The sequence below is a fragment of the Giraffa tippelskirchi genome, chromosome 1 (genome assembly GCF_054371585.1).
Source record: "Giraffa tippelskirchi isolate mGirTip1 chromosome 1, T2T-mGirTip1v1.2.pri, whole genome shotgun sequence".
Lineage (NCBI taxonomy): Eukaryota > Metazoa > Chordata > Mammalia > Artiodactyla > Giraffidae > Giraffa > Giraffa tippelskirchi.
The window spans coordinates 112,148,227-112,163,541 of record NC_137275.1 but is presented as its reverse complement, the minus strand read 5'-3'; the positions used below and the strand labels follow the sequence as shown (position 1 = coordinate 112,163,541).

The 15,315-nt window shown below is 37.9% G+C and overlaps 1 pseudogene across 1 annotated transcript in view; it reads right to left on the bottom strand.

Annotated features, from left to right (window-relative positions):
* Positions 1-15,315, bottom strand: part of LOC145506017 (solute carrier family 71 member 2-like) — a 126,327-nt pseudogene that overhangs the window by 39,843 nt on the left and 71,169 nt on the right. The window contains exon 3 of the transcript XR_014053452.1: positions 5,146-5,208. The product of XR_014053452.1 is annotated as a solute carrier family 71 member 2-like (transcript). The remainder of the gene's footprint in view (positions 1-5,145; positions 5,209-15,315) is intronic.

The following is a 15,315-nucleotide window of genomic DNA, read 5'->3' as shown; positions in this document are numbered from 1 at the left end:
ACTGGATCAAAGAGGCAACACAACATACGTTTTGCTATACATGCATGAACTAACAGATGCACAGTGAAAGGTCACCAACACTTTGAAATGTCACAATGGGTTATGATGTGCCTCTGTTATTTATATAGTGTTTTGTGGACTGAGGAGTTAGCAGCTGTTTATATTTTATGCAACTACTCACAGTTAATACACATGGTAATGGAAATCTGAATTGTGTGTTGGGAGACTTGCTATTTAACTGAACTCTGGTAACTGAAATTTGTGTGTACTACAACATGCAAAGAGAGGGCTGCTTGTACTTCATGTAGTTTTAATGTCATGGGGAAATTAGTAAGGTATAATTAGTAAATGCTGATATAAGAAAAAAAAGAAACATAGTTACAGTCTCTAAGTAAGCTGGATCTTGACTTTATCAAAAGGACTAGAAAAAAGACTGGAAGAACTTTTAATTCAACAATATTTGTTGTTGTTTAGTCGCTAAGCTGTACCCAACTCTTTGGTGATCCCATGGACTGTGGCCCGCCATGCTCCTCTGCCCACGGGATTCTCCAGGCAAGAATACTGGAGTGTGTTGCCATTTCCTTCTTCAGGGGATCTTACAGACCCAGGGATCAAACCCACATCTCCTGCACTGGCAGGTGGACTCTTTACCATCTGAGCCACCAGGGAAGCTGAGTGCTAAGAACTATGCTGGGGACAGCAGCGAGGAAAGTGGACAAAAATCCACGCCTTTAAGAAACTTTCAGTCTAAAACAGGAGGAGTGAGGAGAACACAATAACAAGATAAAGATAAAGCAAAATATACAGCATGTCAAAGGAGAGAGAATGCTTTGGAGAAAAAGCAGAGAAAGAGGATTAACAGTGATGAATGAGAACTGGACACATTACTCAAGATGGGAGTCAGTGAAGCCTTCACTGAAAAAATAATATCCAGGTGAGGAGCTGAGGGTTAGGAAGTAAAGCCTATCAAAACCTGGGAAAAGCAAGCAGAAAAAAACAGTACCTGCAGAGCGCTCAGGCAGAAATAGGCTGAGGAAGTTGTGGCTGCAGCAAGGTCAGTAGGAAGTGGAACAGAGTAGAAGGATGCTGTCAAGAGAAAATGGGGTTTTGGGTTGGGTTGTTAAGAAGAGTGCCACAGGGACTTCCTATAGGTCCAGTGGTTACGAATCTGTGCCTCTAATACAGGGGACAAAGGCTCAATCCTTGGTCAGGAAACTAACACTCCACATGCTGCTTGGCACAGCGTGTGTGTGTGTGCGTGTGTGTATGTGTGTAAACATATACATATACATATACACACATACATACACACACACACACACACACACACACACACACATATAAAAGAGAGGAAGAATGCCACAAACTGGTTTATATTTTATCACGATCTCTACAAAATGGCTTCCCTGGTAGCTCAGTTGGTAAAGAACACACCTGCAATGCAGGAGACCTGGGTTTGATCCCTGGGTCAGGAAGATCCTCTGGAGGAGGGCATGGCTACCCAATCCAGTATTCATGCCTGGAGAATCCCACGGACAGAGGAGACTGGTGGGCTACAGTCCATCAGGTTGCAAAGAGTCAGTCACGACTGAGCCACTAATCACAGTACACACAGCACTGAAAGGGGGACAAGTACAGTTTTGATGATGGTTCTGTTTTGAAGTAGAATCACAGAATTTGCTAATGGATTGGGTTTGGGATATGTATGGAAGAGAAAGAAGACTAATTCCAGGAATTTTGGCATAAGCAAGAATGCCATGACAAGTAATTAATATGAGGAAGACTTGTGAGTTGGTCAGGCTGGAGGGGAAGACCAGGAACTTAGTTTTGGAGCTGTTAACTTTCAAATACTTATTATGCAAGGAAGTAGAGATGTCAATTAGGCAACTGAATATACCAAGTCTAAAGTTCCAGCCCAAGGTCTAGGAAGATACTTATTTGAGAGTTTCAAGTCTTAAGTCTGATGACATCATTAAGGGAGTAAGTACAGAAAGAAAAAAGAAAACTGTCCCTGGCTTGAGCCACTTATCTGACAGAAGTCTAGGAGATGAGGAACATAAATTACTTGTCAGAAACAGGGTTAAGAAAGAAGTTAATTTGAAAACACAATTTTTAGAAACTCAAATTACTGCATGACCCAGAAATTCTACTCCTAGCAATGTACCTATGATAAAGTGAAAACAATGTCCATATCAAAACTTGTATACAAATGTTCACAGCAGCATTGTTCACAATAATATAATTAAGAAACCAGAAACAACCCCAAACGTCCATCAACTGATAAATGGATAAACTGTGGTTTGGATACAGAGTGAAATATTGTTTGGCCGTAAAAAGAATAAAGTACTAATAAGTACTACAAGTGAACTTTGAAAACATCGTAAGAAAAGAAGTCAGTCATAAAAGACCATACTGTATATTCCACTTATGTGAAATGTCCAGAACAGACAAACCCACAGAGACAGAGAGTAGATTTGTGCTTGCTAAACACTAATGAGGTTAGGGAGGAATGAGGAGTACAGGATTTCTTTTTGGAGCAACGAAAATGTGATAAAATTGACTGTGTTGATGGCTGCACAACCCTGAGTATAATTAAAAAACATACATACACTTTAAAGGGATTACTTGCATGGTAGGTGAATTATATCTCAATAAAGCTGCTGCAATAACCAAAACCACAAACAAACAACCCCCCCCAACTGGAAAATTCACAAAACAGAACTGGTTACTCGTGTATACTTTATTGATGCTCACCCCAAATCTAAAACTTCTCTTCCATGCATTATGATAGTAAACTTACAAAGTGAAAGTTAACTGTAGAAAATCTACAAAGATGAACAAAATATATAATAGGAAGAAAATTAAAAATCATCCATAAATCCACATCCTTTCAAACTTCAGGTTATTCCTTTTTAATCATCCCCCCCCCTGCTTACTTACATTTATTTTGGTCACAATAAAACTGAAACCATACTATATTACATTATATGGCTATACTACACATATCTATTCTAATTTTAAGGAATTTAAAAAGTTTCTACATGTTTACTATTACAAACAGTCCTTTAGCCGAATCTCTAAGTAACTCAATTTGAGAAGAACAAATTTCTAGAAATGCAATCATTTGTTAAAATATGTGGGTATTTTTTTAACTCTTAAAATACTGCCTTCCAGAAAAGCTATACCAATTTATCCTCTCATCAAAAGTGCAAGGGGACACAATTTACCACAAATTGAACTAGTTCTTGTCAGTTTAAAATTTTTTACCAATGTGCATGAAAACATATTATCTTATTTAATTTGGGACTCATTTCTTAATAGTGATAAATTTATTTTCACATTGACATCTTTTGTAAACTGCCAGCTTACATCCTTCTTTGCTCTTCTGGGATACTAGTCATTTTCCTACAGTTTTACTTTGAGAATGCTTTTATGTATTCCTCCTTCTATAAAAAATAACATTTTGTCATTTGTATTTTAAGTTTGATGATGGTGGCTTTGACTGACCAAAATTAAAACATTGATGTAAATGACTCAATCTTTTCATTTATGAATAATCCTTATTCTAAAAAACAAAGTCTTTCCCCAAACTGGTGAGAAAAATGGTCATCAAGCTTTCCTTCTAACAGATTCTGTTCTTTATTTTTCTTTGCAATATTTACTAAGTATTTAACACATGAATGTAGAATGCTAATAGTTTTACATATACTAGCTCATTGATCTTTCTCATTGCTTTCCAATGAAGGGATGATTAAATTATATGACTAAGGTAACTGTTAATAAGATGCAGAACAGAAATTTAAAGCTAAAGGAATATAAAGCCATATTGTTCCACTGTGCTCATATCCATATTAAGACATTTTAATAGAGCTATGCTTGGCTACAGGGTTCTCTCATTATATCCTCATCTGAGAAACAACAGCCAGTTACTAAAACATGTAACTCCTTAAGTTCAATAAATTGAAGTTCAATAGTTGCTGAAGTTAAATAAGTCCTGGTCCACACCCTTGAATCAACTTAAATACTTTTTGTTCTATGTTTTTTTACAATAATATTGTGGGTGTATCTAAGTGAAAGTATGATAAACATGTCACTTGGCTTTTGGACACAGACCAAGTTGGTTTTATTCTGTAGAACCAGACTAAAATAGATTTTATTAGCTCCACATGATAAAAGAAAAAGATCTACAGAGTAACTTTCAAAGAATCCACTATAATGATAAACTTATGTAGTATTTGTAATCAATGCCCTCTCATTAAGTTTTTCTTTTGATCATGTAGACAAAACTGTTCACAATCTAGTGCTTAAATAAAAACACACCAGATTCTTGATAATATTCCTCTTCTCAATGAGTATTAAAAATGTCTTATTTTACTTTATTCAAACTGTCCTGTTTTACTTATGTTATTATTGTAAGCATTCTCAAATTCTTTTTGAAAATAGGCAAAGAATAAGTAGTATTCATTACAATTAATGTTGTTCAAAGCTATGCATTCAGCAAATTCCTCTGACTGAATTTAGCAAAGTACTATGGTATAATTTTAAGTGTGCTGTTCAACACAACGTAAAATTATGTAGACTGATATTACCTAAGTTGAAAAGAACAAATTAGATGCTGCACACATATACTTTACTACAAATTGGGACTGGAACACAGCATTATATTTTAACCCCTTATTTATAAGCTTTTCTGACAAATATCGCATTAAAATTTAAACAATGAATTAAGGCTAATTATGTCAAGTGGTTGAGAGCTCAGAAAGTTGTGTCTGGAACACCAGCCCTGCAATAAGACTTTACATCCAAGTAAATCTTGATGACTCCTTCAATCTCAAAGTCTATCTCAAAAAAAGACATTAATACTTGACCGATTTTTAAGACTGATTTTATTCTGTGAATAGAGGAATTAAAAGTTCACATAATTATACCCTTCATATTCTGCTCTGTACATGTTAATAAAAATAAAGTAGTGGCTTATGGATTTGGGTTGTGTTTTATTTTGACTTTGATAATTCAACTAAAAATTTGATTTACAAAATTTACAAATGGTAATAGTTTTCCAGAGTCCTATTTAAACTTCCAAAGTTAAGCTATCAAGGATTCCTGGCTTTGGTTTGTTGTGAACCAAACAAAAATTGTTCTTACCTTTACACCCTGAATGAGACCATTCATGAGGAATGTGTGTTGAGGAAATGTTTCATGTAGAACCTACAAAAAGCAAACAAACGTCAAGAAAAATTCTAAAGTAAATGAAAGGGAAAGATTTCTGCCTTTTGTTAATGGCAGACTAGGTAACTAAACACCAGAATGAAAATGTTAAGGAATAATGAAATATGGAAAATGTCTTAAAAGTATGACAAGGTAACAAGATAGTGAGGCAGAAATCTTAATAAAGAACCTAAAAAGGCATGCCCAGGATTCAGTTGCTTTTGCTACAAAAGCACAAACAATTTAAAGGATATACTGCAAAGAGTTACTTAAACTCAGTTATGAACCTGCAGCCCAGCTTCATGTTACGTACCTAGTCCAGGAAACCTCAAACCTTAAATTTGGATTATACTGATCCAGACTGGTAGCCTCTCCAGATGTTTAGAAGACAAAAATCTCAAGTTATTTCTGAAAAGGCCATCACCCAGGCTTCACATCAACCATACATATACTTTCTCAAATATAATGACAAGGACATAATCAAAGGTAATCAGATACAAAAGTAAATAAGACACCATGAACAAGAAAACAGCAAACAATACATAACAAACACTCAAAGACCTCATGTTTTGGCATTATTTAACAGACTTTAAAATTAGCATGCTTACTGTGTTACAAGACATATAAAGTAAGCTTGAAACTTTGTAGCAGATTAAAAGAACAAAAAGAAAGTCTAGAACAGAAAAAATTAAATTAAAAACTCAATGGGTTATGTTTAACAAGATCAAACACAGTTTAAGAGAGAATAACTGAACCAAAAGGTAGGTCAAGAGAAGTTATCCAGAATGCAGCAGAGACAAATAGACAGGATATAAGAGAGAAAGTAAGAGACACAGAGGATCCAATAAGAAAGTCTAACAATTTAAACTAGTCCAGTGATAACAGTGAGGCAGAGACAATATTTTAGAAGCCAATGACTGAGAATATACTTGAATCAATGACAGACATCAGTGAAGAGATTAAAGCGACCTATCAAATTTTAAGCAGTATAAAAAGAAATCCATATTTGCAATCAGATTAAAATTATAGAGAACCTTAAAAAAATTCTTTAAAATAGAAATAACAGATTGCTTTCAAAGGAACAACAGTTAAGACTGACATTTTTGAACTGAGACAAGGAGTATGCTATTCTATCATCAGTATAGTAAGAAAAATAAAACAAATGCCAACCTAAAATTGTATACCCAGTTAAAATGTCCTTTGACACAAAGGCAAGTATCCACATTTTTTGATTTGGCAAAAACAAGTTTACTAACTTATACGACTGAGTTTACTAACTTATAGACTCCACTTATAAAAAAAATACTTCCAGGAGAAGGAAAATTATAGAGGTATAATTAAGGTTCAAGATGCAAAATAAAATAAAGATCACGGAAAATGGTATATGAATGAACAGGGATGCTACAAAACAAAAATAATGGGTCTTATAGTTTTTATTTTCAATTATACAGAAGTAAAATATTTAATTGGATTTTACATAGAGCAGTGTGTACATGACCATGTAAAATGGACAGCCTACAAAGACCTCAGTTGTATAGCATGCGGAACTCTGCTCAATGTTATATGCTTGCCTGCACGGTTAGAGAGGTTTGAGGGAGAATGGATCCACGTATATGTATGGCTGAATCTTTGCACTATTCACCTGCAACTACCACAACATTGTTAATCAGTTGGCTATATGCCAATATAAAATAAAAAGTTTGAAGTTTGAAGTAAAAAAAAAAAAAAAAACTTAGAGAATGAAATGACAACCCACTCCAGTATTCTTGCCTGCTAAATCCCATGGCAGAGCCCTGGTGGGCTATATAGTCCAAGGGGTCAAAGAGGCAAACAACTCTTTGTGACTAAACAACAAAAACAAAATAATTAATAATATTCATTTACCCCATTTATGCTAATATGCAGCACATCGTAAAGGAATGTTTAAGGAAATCAACCCTGAATATTCATTGGAAGGACTGACGCTGAAGCTGAAGCTCCAATACTTTGGCCACCTGATGCAAAAAGCCGACTCACTGGAAAAGACACTGATGCTGGGAAAGATGGAAGGCAAAAGGAGAAGAGGGAGGCAGAGAATGAGATGGCTGGATAGCATTACTAATTCAATGGAAATGAACTTGGGCAAACAATGGGAGACAGTGAGAGACAGGGAGGCCTGGCATGCTGAAGTCCATGGGGTTGCAAAGAGTTGGACATGACTTAACAACTGAACAATAACATGTTAATATTATACAAAATTAAAGATATTGATTAATAGTAGACTTTGATAAGTTTGCATGTAATGCTATAGAAACCACAAAAATAACAGGAATAGAATACTTCTAATGTAATAGAAGAAAAATCAGTCTAACTATTCAATGCAAATGAAGGCAAAAAGGAACAAAATGACAACTTAGAACTGCAGTACATAGAAAAAAATAATGAGCTAACTGAATTCACATAGACTTAATACACCAGGTAAAAGGCAAAAAAAGTGTAGCCTAAAACCAAATTTTAGACAGAATCTGAATCACAGGATTTGGAACCAAAGGATCACTTCACACATACTGGGTTGGCCAGAAAATTCCTTCAGTTTTTAAGTAAAAATAAAAGACACATTTTTCATTTTGCCAAGAACTTTATTGAATAATGTATTCACCATTTTGTTCCACTTATCTTCTGCCATTTTCCAGGCAACTTCGTAATTCAATCTTACCAAAACTTTTTATCGTTTTGAGCAAAGAACTGTCCCAGGTGACTTCTACAGTCTTTCAGGGAATTCAATTTTTTTTCCATTAAGAGAAGTTTGTATAGACTGAAATAAGTCAAAATCTAAAAGTGCAATGTCTAGTGAATACAGTGGATGAATCAGAACTTCCGAGCCAAGCTCTAACAATTTTTGCCTGGTCATCAAAGAAACGTGCATTATCCTGATGGAAGATTATGCATTTTCTGTTTTCTAATTTTGGATGCTTTTCATTGTGTGCTTTCAGTTGGTCTCAATGGGCGCAGTACTTGTTGGAATTAATTGTCTGGTTTTCCATATAGAGCCCATAATAAAGGACTTCCTACCGATCCCGCCACATACATAACATCACCTTCTTTGGTTGGAGACCAGCCTTCAGTATGGTTGGTGGTGGTTCATTTCATTTGCCCAGCAATCTTTTCCATTTCACATTATTGTACAATATTCACTTTTCATTGTCCATCACAGTTTTAAAAACTGGTACATTTTTGTTACATATAAGTAAAGAATCCTGTGTGAAAATGCAGTCAAGAAAGGGTTTTTTTTTTTTGCTTAACTTATGTGGAACCCAAACATCAAAATGACTGGCATAACCAAGCTGGTACAAATGATTTTCAATGCCTGGTTTGGATATATTTGAGTATGTTGGCTCTCTCCCACGTGGTATAACATTGACTTTGGAGTACCATCCAGCAAGAAATCTCCAGTATGAAACTTGGCAAGCCACTTTTGATACATTCAACAGTCACAGCACCTTTTCCATATACTGCTCAAGTCTTTTTTCTGCATTTCAGTTGTGTTTTTACCTTTCTTGAAATAGTAAAGCATAAAATGTCAAAAAAATGTTGCTTTTTTTCTTTCACCTTCAGTATTAAAATGGCTACAAAAAAGTTCACTAATTTTGATGCTTTTTTAAAAACTCATGCTGCTATGACAACCATCACAATACAACTTAACAAAACTTTCTAATGAAGTTAAAAGCAACTAAATGCAACTAGATAAAAATGGATAAACTGAACTTTTGCATAAACTATGATCCCATAATGTTTAACCAGAAAAAGAAAATCAAGCATATGAACATCGAGACATGTACAAGAATGTTTACAGCAGCATTGTATAAACAATGGAAAAACTAGAAACAAATATTCATAAATTGCACTGCTGCTGCTAAGTCGCTTCAGTCGTGTCCGACTCTGTGCGACCCCATAGACGGCAGCCCACCAGGCTCCCCCGTCCCTGGGATTCTTCAAGCAAGAACACTGGAGTGGGTTGCCATTTCCTTCTCTAGTGCATGAAAGAAAAAAGTGAAAGGGAAGTCGCTCAGTCGTGTCTGACTCTCAGCGACCCCATGGACTGCAGCCTACCAGGCTCCTCCGTCCATGAGATTCTCCATGCAAGAGTACTGGAGTGGGCTGCCATTGCCTTCTCCCCATAAATTGCACTAACAGTGCACAACAGAAAAAAGGAAGCCCCAGAAGACAACATGCATGTTATACATTATGCCCCTTCTTAGAAGTTCAAAAATGACCAGAATCAAATAACATGGACACATCCGTGTGTTTATATATATATAATAATGTGACCTAACTCTAGAAAATAATCAAGCAAATAACAAAAAAATTCAGAATTGTAGTTATCTTTGTGGATGGATAGTAGGGAAAGAGATAGGCAAGGAGGACATAGAAATAAATTGTTATTGGGTCATGCAAGGGTTCATCGGTATTCAACACATCCTTAAAAACTATGTTGCAGCAATAAACTTTAAAAACAAAATAAGAAGGATAAAACAAATGGGGGAATGAATGTTTAATTAAATGTTTCATTCCATGAGTGAAACAAATCTATGTATCATGAAGACAGTTATGACTAATCTATTTCTATGCACCTGAAATCCTATGAATTACAAAAACGGGGGAAGGATAGAGTGACTAGTCTCTAACTTTAGACAGTTTATCTCCACAGGTTTTTCAAAAAATGAAATTAAGATGTATCCATAGAAATGATTTCAAATTATCCCTTAATAACATAATTTTCATAGGTTACAAAAGATTTGCCATCGCAGCTAGTGGCATTTGAACTCTACTCACTGTACTGAAAAACAAACAAACAAAAAATAGAAAAGATGAAGGACAACAAATAACTCAAGTGCAAAATCAGTTTTCAGAAAAATCTTTCCTAATAACAAGTTTCATAGGGTACAGAGATACAGAAACTTCAAAGGGAATACTAATCAATATTAGAACTATTTAATGATTTGTCATATGCATCATAGAAATATGGTAAAATAGCAAAACAGTCAGTATATTTTAAAAAAATGTTTCTCTGATCCCCCGTGTGTCAAAAAACATTTTCTGACAAGAAAAATGTTTCTCTTATCCAGTCTTTTAGCCCCACTTTTTCCCTATTATACACTGTCAGACCAAGGTTGAGAACTTAACAGGTATTTTTCAAACTCCCCTTGTCTATGGGTTTCCTCAGAGTTTTTGCTAGTGGAAAAAAATAGGGTTGGGGGAGCGCTGGTGAGCACTACACCAGTAACTCCAGGACTGCCTTCATTCTGTCAAAGGGACAGTAATTCTGTTCACCTCTGCTGCCCTCAGCTTCATCCTCACCTTGCAGACCTCTGGTCTCCCCTAAAATAGTTCTATATTCAAGATGATCCAAATATGCATTCACTTATGCAGGTAATGTATTCTAGGATTAAGAAATTAACTCTTTAATTTGGCAAGACCATATCCATGTCAATCTTAAAGGCAATCAACCCTAAATATTCATTGGAAGGACTGATGGTGAAGCTTAAACTCCAATAATTTGGCCACCTGATACAAAGAGCTGACTCATTGAGAAAGACTGATGCTGGCAAAGACTGAGGGCAAGAGGAGAAGGGGGCGAAAGAAGATGAGATGGTTGGATGGTATCACCAACTCAATGGACATGAGTTTGCACAAAATTGAAGGACAGGGAAGCCTAGTGTGCTGCAGTCCATGGTGTCCCAAAGAGCTGGACACAATGAGAAACCGAACAACAACAACATATCCATGTATGAATGATAGAACATGGATTTACTGAACTGCACATTAAAATATATAGCTCTAAAGCAATTAGATACGACTGAGCAGCAGGCATGGCAGGGCAATGGAATTTCTGGCAGTATAAGAAACTGTTTCTGGGTAATAAAGCAATGATGCAGGCAGTTGCTCTAAAATTTTTCAATATGTGCTTTTTAAAACTTTTCTACTTTTTCCTATTAAAAAAAGATACTGAAATAGTAAAGTTTTATTAAAGAAATAAGCAAAACAAAACAAGTCAATAATTTCTTTTCTAGTAAGCTAAGGACTAAACCTTTGTAAAATAAAGCAGCTATAAAGAAAACAGCAAACTTTTCCAAACTTTCCAAATTCAAACATTTTTTTTCGGTGTATAAATAATTATACTGCAAAAGACAGTAGCTGTTATCACAACAAACCTAATGCTAGGACTTTTCTGGTGGTCCAGGGGTTCAGAATCCACCTGCCAATGCAGGGGACCTGGGTTTGATGCCTGATCCCGGGAGATTCCACATGCTGTCAGGAAACTAAGCCTGTTAGCCACAGCTACTGACGCCTGCACGCTCTGGAGCCTGTGCTCTGCAACAGGAGATGCCACTGCAATGAAAAGCTGGGAAACTAAGCCTGCATGCTGCAGCTACTGAGCCCACATGCCACAGCTACTGACGCCTGCATGCTCTGGAGCCCACGCTCTGCAACAGGAGATGTCACTGCAATGAGAAGCTGGGAAACTAAGCCTGTGTGCCACAGGTACTGATGCCTGCATGCTCTGGAGCCCGCGCTCTGCAACAGGAGATGCCACAGCAATGAGAAGCTGGGAAACTGAGCCTGTGTGGTGCAACTACTGACGCCTGCATGCTCTGGAGTGCGTGCTCTGCAACAGGAGATGCCACTGCAATGAGAAGCTGGAAAACTGAGCCTGTGTGCCACAGCTATTGACGCCTGCATACTCTGGAGCCCGCGCTCTGCAACAGGAGATGCCACCGTAATGAGAAGCTAGCACACTGCAACTAGAAAAAACCTGCACTGCAACAAAGACTCAGCACAGCCAAAAATAATAAAAATAATTTTAATTAGTTAATTATTTAAAAGTATACTGACATTCAGGTCAAGATGGTGGAGTAGAAACACCAGCACGCAACTCCTCCTGTGAGAGCACCAAAACTGCAACTAACTAGCTGTTGAAAAACCATCGACATGAGGACACTTCAGTTCAGTTCAGTCGCTCAGTCGTGTCCGATTCTTTGCCACCCCATGAATCGAAGCACGCTGGGCCTCCCTGATCATCACCAACTCCTGGAGTATACCCAAACCCATGTCCATCGAGTCGGAGATGCCATCCAGCCATCTCAGCCTCTGTTGTCCCCTTCTCCTCCTGCCCCCAATCCTTCCCAGCATCAGGGTCTTTTCCAATGAGTCAACCCTTCGCATGAGGTGGCCAAAGTACTGGAGTTTCAGCTTCAACATCAGTCCTTCGAATGAACACTCAGGACTGATCTCCTTTAGGATGGACTGGTTGGATCTTCTTGCAGTCCAAGGGACTCTCGAGAGTCTTCTCCAACACCACAGTTCAAAAGCATCAATTCTTTGGCGCTCAGCTTTCTTCACCATCCAACTCTCACATCCATACATGACTACTGGAAAAACCACAGCCTTGACTAGATGGACCTTTGTTGGCAAAGTAATGTCTCTGCTTTTAAATATGCTATCTAGGTTGGTCATAACCTTCCTTCCAAGGAGTAAGAGTCTTTTAATTTCATGGCTGCAGTCACCATCTGCAGTGATTTTGAAGCCCCAAAACATAAAGTCTGACACTGTTTGCACTGTTTCCCCATCTATTTCCCATGAGGTGACAGGACCAGATGCCATGATCTTAGTTTTCTGAATGTTGAGCTTTAAGCCAACTTTTTCACTCTCCTCTTTCACTTTCATCAAGAGGCTCTTTATTTCTTCGCGTTCTGCCATAAGGGTGATGTCATCTGCATATCTGAGGCTTTATTGATATTTCTCCTGGCAATCTTGATTCCAGCTTGTGTTTCTTCCAGCCCAGCGTTTCTCATGATGTACTATGCATATGAGTTAAATAAGCAAGGTGACAATATACAGCCTTGACATACTCCATTTCCTATTTGGAACCAGTCTGTTGTTCCATGTCCAGTACTAACTGTTGCTTCCTGACCTGCATACAGGCTTCTCAAGAGACAGGTCAGATAGTCTGGTATTCCCATCTCTTGAAGACTTTTCCACAGTTTATTGTGATCCACACTGTCAAAGGCTTTGGCATACTCAATAAAGCAGAAATAGATGTTCTTCTGGAACTCTCTTGCTTTTTCAATGATCCAGCGGATGTTGGCAATTTGATCTCTGGTTCTTCTGCCTTTTCTAAAACCAGCTTGAACATCTGGAAGTTCATGGTTCACGTATTGTTAAAGCCTGGCTTGGAGAATTTTGAGCATTACTTTACTAGTGTCTGAGATGAGTGCAATTGTGCGGTAGTTTGAGCATTCTTTGGCATTGCCTTTCTTAGGGACTGGAATGAAAACTGACCTTTTCCAGTCCTGTGGCCACTGCTGAGTTTTCCAGATTTGCTGGCATACTGAGTGCTGTAGGATATGAAATAGCTCAACTGGAATTCCATCACCTCCACTAGCTTTGTTTGTAGTGATGCTTTCTAAGCCCACTTGACTTCACATTCCAGGATGTCTGGCTCTAGGTGAGTGATCACACCATCGTGATTATCTGGGTCGTGAAGATCTTTTTTGTACAGTTCTTCTGTGTATTCTTGTCACCTCTTCTTAATATCTTCTGCTTCTGTTAGGTCCATACCATTTCTGTCCCTTATCGAGCCCATCTTTGCATGAAATGTTCCCTTGGTATCTCTAATTTTCTTGAAGAGATCTCTAGTCTTTCCCATTCTGTTGTTTTCTTCTATTTCTTTGCATTGATTGCTGAGGAAGGCTTTCTTATCTCTCCTTGCTATTCATTGGAACTCTGCATTCAGATGGGAGTATCTTTCCTTTTCTCCTTTGCTTTTCCGCTTCTCTTCTTTTCCCAGCTATTTGTAAGGCCTTCTCAGACAGCCATTTTGCTTTTTTGCATATCTTTTCCATGGGGATGATCTTGATCCCTGTCTCCTGTACAATGTCACGAACCTCTGTCCATAGTTCATCCGGCACTCTGTCTATGAGATCTAGTCCCTTGAAGCTATTTGTCACTTCCACTGTATAATCATAAGGGATTTGATTTAGGTCATACCTGAATGGTCTGGTGGCTCTCCCTACTTTCTTTAATTTAATCTGAATTTGGCAATAAGGAGTTCATGATCTGAGCCACAGTCAGCTCCCGGTCTTGTTTTTGCTGACTGTATAGAGCTTCTCCATCTTTGGCTGCAAAGAATATAATCAATCTGATCTCGGTGGTGGCCGTCTGGTGATGTCCATGTGTAGAGTCTTCTCTTGTGTTGCTGGAAGAGGGTGTTTGCTATGACCAGTGCCTTCTCTTGGCAAAACTCTACTAGAGTTTGCCCTGCTTCATTCTGTACTCCAAGGCCAAATTTGCCTGTTACGCCAGGTGTTTCCTGACTTCCTACTTTTGCATTCCAGTCCCCTATAATGAAAAGGACATCTTTTTTGGGTGTTAGATCTAAAATATCTTGTAGGTCTTCATAGAACCGTTGAAGTTCAGCTTCTTCAGTGTTACTGGTCGGGGAATAGACTTGGATTACCGCGATACTGAATGGTTTGCCTTGGAAACGAACAGAGATCATTCTGTCATTTTTGAGATTGCATCCAAGGACTGCATTTCAGACTCTTTTGTTGACCATGATGGCTACTCCATTTCTTCTAAGGGATTCTTGCCCACAGTAGTAGATATAATGGTCATCTGAGTTAAATTCACCCACTCCAGTCCATTTTAGTTTGCTGATTCCTAGAATGTCAACGTTCACTCTTGCCATCTCCTGGAACCCATCAAAAAAAGATACTCCTGGAGGACACTGGAACCCACCAAAAAAAGATACCTCATGTCTAAAGACAAAGAAAAAGCCACAATGAGATGCCAGGAGGGGCTAAGTCATGATAAAATCAAATCCTCTACCTGTCAGGTGGGTGACCCACAAGCTGGTGACAGTAATACCAAGCAAGTTTTCCCACTGTTGTGAAGGTTCAGACCTCCACATCAGGCTTCCCAACCTGGGATCTGGCAAAGGAACTGGGAATCCCCAGGGATTCTGACTTTGAAGAACAGCAGGGATTTGATTAGAGGGCTTCCACAGGACTGGGGGAAACAGACTCCACTCCTAGAGGGCACAAACAAAACCTTGTGTGCACCAAGACC